This window comes from Stigmatopora argus, chromosome 9 (assembly GCF_051989625.1).
Source record: "Stigmatopora argus isolate UIUO_Sarg chromosome 9, RoL_Sarg_1.0, whole genome shotgun sequence".
In the NCBI taxonomy this organism is placed as follows: domain Eukaryota; kingdom Metazoa; phylum Chordata; class Actinopteri; order Syngnathiformes; family Syngnathidae; genus Stigmatopora; species Stigmatopora argus.
Window position 1 is genome coordinate 13,840,412 of NC_135395.1, and position 9,321 is coordinate 13,849,732.

Consider the following 9,321-nt stretch of genomic DNA (forward strand, 5'->3'; position numbering starts at 1 on the left):
CCTGCAGCAACACTTTTTTTCTTTTTCTTTTTTTGTGCAAATGATAGTGATCCTGGATATAGTTTGCATCATTTTCTGACCATTTTATTAGGATCTTTTCATCAAAGTCAAAGGCAGGGCACCACTTTGGTGGGCTTTGTCTATCCATTTTCTATAGCTATCTACTCATTAGGGTTGCAGGTGGGCTGGAGTTTATCTCAGATGACAGGCTCATAGTGATTTATTTTTTAAAAAATGCACCACGAATTAGACATAACAGGGATATTGATGTAACCGATATTTGATAACTGGTAATTGTGAAAAAAATGCTGGATTACTGGATTATTAATTTGACGCACAAATCCTATTTGAACTGTTGGGAGAAACGTTTGATGTAATCTCTTTAAAAGCAAATAATTGCATTTTTTTTATTGTATTTGAGAAAGAAAGGGGTCGCAGAAAATTTGTTATATTATCACATGATTGACTTGATTCTCAAAATTGAGCAGATTCCAGGAAAAAGTAAATACATCCAAATGCACCACTGGAAACCAAACACACCGAGCATGAATATTTATATCTTTATGCTGGTTAATGCAGGAATGAAAGGAAAGCGGTCCAAAAGAAATGTAATATACATTATAAGGTATTCCGTGTGTGTAAAATTTGCCATCCTCTAACCTCAGATGCCTGGCTCATAGTGATTTATTTTTTTTAAAAATGCATCACGAATTAGACATAACAGGGGTATGAGTAATTGAGACAGGATAGTGATGTAACCGATATTTGAAAACTGGTAATTGTGGAAAAAAAACGCTGTGGATTATCAATTTGACGCACAAATCCTATTTGAACTGTTGATGTAATCTCTTTAAAAGCAAATAATTGTATTTTGTAATGTATTTGCGTAAAAGAGGGGTCGCAGAAAATATGTTATATTATCAAATGATTGATTTGATTTTCAAAATTGAGCAGATTCCAGGAAAAAGTAAATACATCCAAATGCACCACTGGAAACCAAACACACTGAGCATGAATATTCATATCTTTATGCTCTCCAAAAGAAATGTAATATACATTATAAGGTATTCCGTGTGTGTAAAATTTGCCATCCTCTAACCTTGGGCTCATTAAACCATAACTACTTGTAAATTAATCATGAGCTTCAGGAAGACATGTTCTTTTATCCATGGCCATACCTTACATGTAAAGCAGAAATTAGTAGTACACTGTCTTCCCATTAATTTAAAGATTTGACCAGTTCCCGTTAGATTAAAATGTATACTCTGTGCAAATATATAATAATTTTAAATTTGAATACAGGTATAGTTTAACCGTTTTCGCTTCCTTAATCGAACAGATTAAAAAAATGTTCTACACAAGTGCAAACTATAATAACAATCACTCCCCCCAAGTTCATAGACTTTTCAGCAAAGCAATGATTGATGTATCCATATTCAAGTTTCAATTACGACGAGTTTGCTCTAAATAATGAATGTTAATGAATGTAATCGACAGAATCTTTCATGATGTGAAAGATGAAATGATCCGTATAATGTAATGCGGCCGAGGCGGGGAAAAAACACTACAGTTTATGTTTGATCTGACTTGTAAATTGATTTAGGTATTCAGTAAATTGTATATATATAAAAAAATAATGAATAATGGTAGGCACAGGCTCCTAAAAGGGTAGGTGACCCCTTCTGCTTGGCAGAGAACATGTATGAGTTGGAAGTGTACTCGAGACGAGTGCTCACTGCACACTGTCCTGTCTAAGGTCCCGGAATAGACTAGCATCCCATATATAGGTCAGCAGAAGTGTCTGCCGACGAAAAAAAAATACATTACATCATCATTACGGTCATATTGGTTAATATATATAATGATTTTCACACGTCGGGTCATGGGTCAAATAGAGCATATGGGATGCGTCTTAAAATTAGAAGAGGAATACACTACGCAGTACTGACAAGAATGAAATACATTTGAACAATTCTGGCAAATAATTATTTGTCAACATCACCAGGTGTTTGGGTAACTGCAGCCGTCTGTTGCAAATTACTTTGGCACCTTAAAACTAAAGAGGCAACAACACATTGAAGCTTTATGTCGTCAGTCAAAAGTGATGATTCCATAGTATAAGCCATTTAAGGCGATCATCCAAATGTGGGCCTAATTTATGTATAAATACAATGACGATCTAAGGCCCTTTTGGGGGGAATATATATATTGCACACGAAATAATCAATTCCAGGATCCAAGCATCGTCATTTTACACATTAAAGACTTCCACATGTACTTTTGAACGAATAATTTTACATGTTTTGCAACACTGGCCAAGTTCCTTAAACCAGTACATTTGTGATGAACCGAGTTAAAATTTTGTAAATTCGTTCACAAGAAAAGTCTATTGTTTGGCTTTGTAACTACATTTTCAGTCAATCAGTGTCCTAAATGCAATTGAATATGTTTAGATACAGTATTATATATCCATTCACAAAGGTGTCCTCCAGGGCTTTGTTTTAAGTACACTTTTACATATGATCTGTGTGATTAACCTTGCCCAAAATGTGTTAAATTTAGCACTCTATTTTTCTTTAACCTAATTTCTACTATCATGATTTAATATGCATACCTTGGCACAGTCCGCATTTGGCTCATACTATAGCTTTTTGTGAAGCTCTCAACATTGTGAGTTGTAGTCTGGTGTTGGATGACCTGCAGTTGGCAACCTGTAGTTGTACACATAATTTACGTGGCAATTCTTGGTCTGGTTTCCCTTTATCTGTGTGGTTTCATCAGGCAAAGATAAATGTGTTAAACTATCAGAATGAGTTTCAACTTTCTCTGCTAAACACTTAAATGTGAATTGGGGGAGAAACTCAAAAGTTCCCTGCACTCTCAGGCTGAAATATTTTGCAGAATGATGTAAAAATCAAGGATGTGGTCTCTAAGTTTTGTTTCAAATCTGCAATCTGAAGTAGTTTCAATAAAATTTAGTTTAATTAAAGTTTTTAACAATGGACCGAGGTGGATGCTAATTTTCAACAGTTTTAATCTAAAAAATGGTTTAGTTCTACATCAGAAAATGAAAACAAAGATAACTGATGTATTTATTCACTCCCTTGAATCATACTTCCTCAAATGTGAGCCCATTATTTCCCTTAAAGTAACTTCTAGTGTATATATAACTCACACTCTCATTCTTCCATTGGTGTATTGACAGTTTTGTGCACCTTTAGAAGTAGTAATGATTTTTTCTGAAAATATTGACCACATTTAATCTCTTATGTCTAACTTCCCAAGTTCAACTCCAAAGCAGTGCATTTAATGCCTTTGACTGGTCACATAATCAATTAACTTTATGTAATGCCAGTATTTTTGTAAACCTTTTCCACATTATTTTGCAACGTGAGGGAGGTATTAAAAGGTGGATAAGTTAAGTCCCCGCTGAAGGCCGGCATACCAAACTCACCACCCACCACTGCTATTCAGAAATCATAGAAATGGTCTTTACCAATGAAAAAGATTGAGTTATTATTGTGCAAAGGATGCCGTTAAGCAAGCATTATGCAGCTTAAAGGCAGTGAAATTTAGGCAGCTTCTCCAAGAGTCAATCAGTCTTGGCCAGATGTTGGAGGTTGATAAGAGACTCCAAAGGAGCTCTTGCTTATTCTGTCAGTGCATCCTTCTGTGAAAATAGCTGTAGGAAGACGGAGCCAAAAAAATCTCTTACAATGCCGCAATCTCTCTCCTGTAAAGTCACAATAAATATACTGTTGGTGAATAAAAGATTACATGGCATAAAAATAAAACTCTTCACTAGGGTACAACATGTTAAAATGTGATTGTGAAGTTCCTCACTGGCACAAAATTTGGGGGTGGAGATCGCTACAGACACCAATTTCACCACCGTAATAGTAGCGTATCACAAAAGCTACACTATCCAGTAACTCCAGTGTGATGGAGGCCATGTTATCAGCTACAGAGGCTGACACACTTCAGTCTCTTTGCCTTTGGCTTTGTGCCGTCACAAACATGGGACCATAGCAGTCAGTGCACCGTGGCATGAAGACATCTTAACCACATGAGATTTATCTGCCTAGTGCACCAATGGGAGACATGTGCACAATGACACAAAAAGGTATATCACCGGATTATTCTTGGGCTGTCCGCCCATATATATAAAAAAAACAAACAAACATGAAAAGAATCAATAAACGGGCAATATGTACAAAAAAACAGCTGATTGCCCAGTCCTAAATTCAGTTTCTGTGTTGCATTTGCAAAATGTTTTGCTTGTATAGTATATTTGTAGTCATCCCTTGGTGCATATAGATGTATATGCTGTATATAAGACTGATTTGCCTACATATATTTCTTTTCTTTCTCCACCTAGCCTGGTATATTCTAAGGATGTATTTGCGTTGATCCTCTGAACCCGATTAAAAAATAATCCACCACCAAATCCATGGGTATAGAATGTGGAAATAGAGCCTTTATTGGTTTGGATCAGTAAAATAAAATTGCTTGAAATATACTGGAGGTGATTAGAAAGTAAAAGAAAGCAGCATTATCTGCATTTTTCTGGTATAATCCATATCCATTGGGCTATTATATCATTTTCATAATGGTTTATGGGTGTTTCTCTTTGTATGAATACCTAATTGGAAGGAAAACAAACTGGTTGCTTCAAATAATGCAAAAGGTGAGGCAATTTCCCATTAATAGCAAGTGATCCTTTTAAATAATTACTAGCATTGACTGTCTCACCTAACCACAGCAGTCCCATGATAGATGCTCCAGCTATTATGAGTGGTTAAAACAATTATACAAATGCAAAAAGGAAATCAATATTCACAATGATGATATATGTATATGCATGTAATTACACAGATTTAAGGTTGGTCCCCCACTCCTACATTTGCATTTATTAGTGCAAACACAAGGAGCATTTAGGGGACCTGAATTGTAGTCACTAATGAAGACAAGATTCCTGTTTGTAGATGGCGGAAAATATAAATATTTATTACGCATTCCCCATTTAGTACATGCCATCATCCTAATTGTATTTCCTTTGATTTCCAAAATGCTGTCTGTATGAGAGCACCGTCCAAGGTCAGCTACTACACCATAATAAATGTTGAACATTCTGCTGATACCTTGCCGCTACGGTTCTTAGTAATGCAGTCCACATACTAGCAGTTATAATAAAACATTCAGTAGCCAGGAGGATGAATATTACATGTCATTAATAGATCAAAGAATCGGGAGGTCCGGCGGTTTTATGTTTGCTGTCTATGCGACTTGCTGCTGGATGTTATTGTCATTGTCACTTCGTTCAGACCTGGAATTTCGATTGATGAAGTCGGCGTTGCTTGACTAATTAGTTCTAGCGGATTGTTCTTCCTTGTTATTTGCTGTACAAAATGCAAATAACGCTGTAATATGCTAAAAGACTACAGGAATCCATAAGCTTAGGGAATCTTGTCCTGTCAATCAATACCAAATTGGATTTGCAACATAATGTCAAGTCAGCTGTATTTCTGTGAATTCATTTCACAGATAAAACCGTAATCAAGCTAATGTGGTTGTCTCAGCGGAATAGTTGGAGTTTAAAAAAAAAGATTAAAAAGCCACGCTGTGAGGGAATCCAGAGCTTTGTCGTTCATGATACTGACAAGATATCTTGTCTGTATAGATTTGAGAATGAAGTACTGCGAATCCAACGTGTTCATCGGAATATAGTATGTAATGTACATTCTCTACACATTGATACAAATTTGCATAAACCCACATAATGTGCTGTCAGAGGCAGCAGTGGGAGGCAGCGGACGGCGAAGAAGAGTCTTTGTTTGTTCAGTTTGATATGCAGATAGAGGAGAAATGATATTAAGATGGCTGTGAGGCCCCCGCCAACCTGTAAAACATAACCTTCAGCCTTAGCTGTAATCTGTATGCATGTCTGGGCCAACATGCAACTCACATTGCATTTAATATGGAAATAAAGGAGGAGCATAAACCAAATGTGCGATAGCGTTTGCATTTTTGCACTTGCAATGACATATAACTCAAGTGCTCCTAATCTTAAAGTGATGGTGGAATCACAGACTTTATATACTGTGCATAGTTGACTAAAAAAAATCATTGTCTTTAGGGAGAATTAAGAATCCCTTCATCAAGTTCTTGTTTATTGTAATGATTGCTGACTGAAAAGTGCACAAAAAATACCAGAGAAAAAGGGAAACACTTCTAGCGGTTAGTAGTGTTTCCCTTTTTCTCGAGTATAGTGGGACAAGACTTGTCTCCCTGCATACAAGGTGTGAATTATATATTAAGTCAGACTGCAGATGCGCATGAGTGCATTATTTACTGATGGCGGCAGAAGAAACACAGATGCTCTTGAATGTTCAGTGTGCTGTTGACAGCTGTAGAGGTTGTTCAAGAAGGCTTTGATTCACTTCTATATGGAGATTAAACATGATGTATGCTGTTAACCAATGTTAGACCATATGTTTTTTGCTCTGAAAATAGTCAATTATCTGCATGTTTCTGTGTTCATGCAGAAAACAAGTGCTTTTGTCAAAATAGCCCAATTATGGAGGATTACGACACTTTATATCCAATATCCCAACCCTCATGGATTTCAGCCTATTAAAACAGGGCGGTCCAATCTGATGAAAATGAGCCACACCTTTCTTAACCACTGGGCTAACATGGAGTACGACTTTTGTTACCATGACAACGAGGGCCAGAGCTTGTGATTTGTGAAGAGGCAAGTGACTTGTATAAGCAAAAAAACACCTGGAATTGAAAGGAAAAGTGAGCACTCAAGAAAAAAAAACAGATTTGCAGACATTTGAGCACTTGAACACTAAATTTAGAATTGTGGTTCACTGTTTAAAAGAGCGCAATCTGCTCTCCTTTTGACTTTTTCATCGGTTTGGAGTAAGTGTGGACAAACTATCGTTTGTCCAGAGAGCTTATAATTATTGGCAGGGAAACACAATGTGAGAGCACTATGCAATATAAAAGTTCATTTTCCCTAACTGCTCCGCAAACTGGTTTGTCGAGCCCAATCACAGTTCAGAGATGGTAATTTGGAGATTTTTTGTCCCCTGTGCGGAGTTTGCATTTCCTCTATATTTATCCCAAACTCCCAAAACACATGAAATGGTAATTAAAGACTGTAAATGGTGACAAATTCTGTCATCCACAAAGAAAACGATCCATTGCAGATTTTTTTTCCACACGATCACACATTCCGTTCAAGCTATACCGCAAATCTGCATGAAAAAGAAAAAAAAAAACATCTATGTAGCGGTGGCCTACGATTGAATATGACACAGTTGGTGCAGTTTCACTCGTATTTTTAACTTTACTTTCTAGTGACATTTCCATGACAAGCTCCAGGTTATAAACTATTCTCACATCACTTTTCCTGAACACCACATTTCGCTTTCGAATCATTAAATTTTCACAGATATTCTCCTTTCTTCTGGAGGTTAAATGTTTCAGATGTGTCATCCCTGTGATGCAACTCGCTCCGACAGAAGCCGTTATTGCTCAGTCCCCAGTCCCTCTGCGTTGCATGTACACATATGCCCTTGTAAAAACAGCCCTGATGCATTTCTATTTATTTGGTGAATTGGTGGCATTTGGCGCCGTAGAAGAGCTCATTTATTGGACATGAAAGCTGATTATTGGTAAAGACAGCTAGTGTGGGAACAAGAAAGGCAGAGGAAATCCAGAGAAGATAGAGTTGGATTGATTTGCCTCAGAGGAAACAAATGGCCCTGTCACAAGGTTGGAGGGTTATAATTTATCCTGTGGTGAGGGCCCGGTAAACCACAATTGTTGTTATAATTTGGCAGATAAAACATAACCAGCTGAACTAAAACCTTGTGAAAAATATTTAATTCTAAAAATATGGAAACTTGGAAATTAACCTTCTGGAGAAATTGCTTGGAGACGCTTTTCTCCGCACGTTAGGTCACTTCCTGTTAATTTTATTGCATTTTAGGGTCCCTTCCTGTTGTTTTGGGGGGTTTTCCGAAAAAGTTTTATCTCATATTGGTGCACTTTCTGTTGGTTTTTTTGGGTAGGTTTCTGGTTTGTCAGGTTTTTTTCAGAAGTCTTTGACACACTTATTTTAAACCCCTTTCACCTGACATTTGAAAATGTTACATTTTGCAAATGCTAATCTTGTTAAACACCTTCAAGATTATCATGCTCATAGCATAAATTAGGTTTTAGGTTTATATTGTCATTCTTTATATCAATATAGTATGTGTGCATAGGTCTTACTAGGGAACCGAGTGCATGGCATTCAATAAAATCTTGCACGGCAGGATAACATATTCAGTATATATATGGAAGCTCTTAGATAAGAAAAAAATCAGCCTGTTCAGCATGTTCAGCAGCCGTCTCACTCTCATCTCTATATTTATTATAATATTGCCTCGTTTTTACGTAAAAAGTTAATGGGCTCCTGATGTATCTACTAATGTTGCAAGCTAAGATTAAAAAGATCACAAATGCTCACCAAAAGTTGCTATAACTATAGAATATATATTTTTGAAAAATCTTAAAGAAAACATACATTTAAGACAATAACTTGATTGGATTTAGAGCATAGCATAGGCAGTTACAGTTCATCTGCCACAGTTGAACAACAGCTAATTAAATATAAAATAGCTCATTAAAAATGCTGACAAAATGCAGCTCTTTTACGTGGGCATTTTGCTTTTTGTAAAATATTATAATGAACGTGCTTAGCAACAATATTGCTCTCTTAATCTTTTTTTAAACTTAATCGCATCATTGTGGTTGTTAAATCCAAACAATGTATCCTCCTCCCCTATTTTACTTGTTAACAGTCAATTCAACATTAAAAATGCAAGCATTCTATTTCATAACTCAACTTCTAATTTCCATTTACTCAGTAGGGCGCCAAAGCGTCATGTTGTGTACTGCTTAAGATTTGTGTGTCTTGTTCACACACACTCATTCTGACACATGGCTAGAAGTAAGAAGTAGGAAGCATTCAACTAACCCAAAGACGACATGCCCTGCTGATTTGATCAAGTCCCTCTTACACCGAATGTTAAATGAGGACTGTCAGGGGTTGAACGCTTCCGCCAAGTGTTTCCTTTGCTGTTCTACGACTTCTTCAAATTTCTAAATGAAACCTTCCAAACAAATTCAAAATAGTCGGATGAAAGAAAATCACATGATTGTTTTCTTTGAAACCTTGTGAGATGAGCGTTCAATGTGGACAAATGTTATCCTTGTGTGGTAACCTGTCAAGCTACTGCAATAATTGGCAAAGGGGCTTATATA